Below are 830 nucleotides of genomic sequence, written 5' to 3'. Positions count from 1 at the left end.
GGTAACCAAAACAGTGGGGTTGGGATTGTGGGTTTAGACTGGGTGTTGGGGAGGGCAATATAAGAATAGGGAGGAGGTGTAAGAACAAGATAGATAGGGGAACACTAAGACAGGGAGGTAAACAGTGATGCATGTTCAACCTTGGAACAACAGGGCTCTGTGATACAGGGATCTAGGCATAGTTTGAAGAGGGGAAATAATACCAAAATGTTTGACTATCTTATGAATATTATTTCCCTTTGCCTACTATTGTAAAATAGACACTTGAGTGGGATAGAGAGGAATGTTGGGAAGCATGATTACAGAAAAAGCCCTTCTTTAGCCTTTAACTGATTGGAATAGCTAAAAGGGGTTATAGAACTTGCCCAGTGAAATAGGCCTCTTTCAAAGCCTTTGCAGAGTATAGGACCTCAGGTGGAATCCTGAGTCCCTTCCAGAACCTTGTGAGGTGGGACATTCCCACTAGCAAGGACAAGCAGACCAGCCTGGAACAGCTACAGAAGATATATCTTCAAAGAAAGATCAGCAGGAAAAACCCAAAACAAAAATGTCAGCATGACTGGCTACTACAAGAATAAGCAATCTGTTCGCCAGAAAGACATCAAGGCAAGCAATCAAGTTCCTTCAGGACAACTGAAACTCAAAGGGAACACACAAACAGGCATGTAAGTTTGCTGGTGACCACATTGGTCTAGTGTTGAGTGGAAGGAGGGAAAGGCAGCAATGAAAAAATGGGCTGAGTTCAACCACATTCCATAGATGCCCGTTGCCCTGGAGATGAGAAAGAGAAGAGGAAGGGCTGGTTGGTCCAAAGTGTGGTGAGACCTGGG

The sequence above is a fragment of the Chrysochloris asiatica genome, unplaced genomic scaffold (genome assembly GCF_000296735.1).
Source record: "Chrysochloris asiatica unplaced genomic scaffold, ChrAsi1.0 scaffold00025, whole genome shotgun sequence".
Classification (NCBI taxonomy): domain Eukaryota; kingdom Metazoa; phylum Chordata; class Mammalia; order Afrosoricida; family Chrysochloridae; genus Chrysochloris; species Chrysochloris asiatica.
This window is presented reverse-complemented; position numbering follows the sequence as displayed.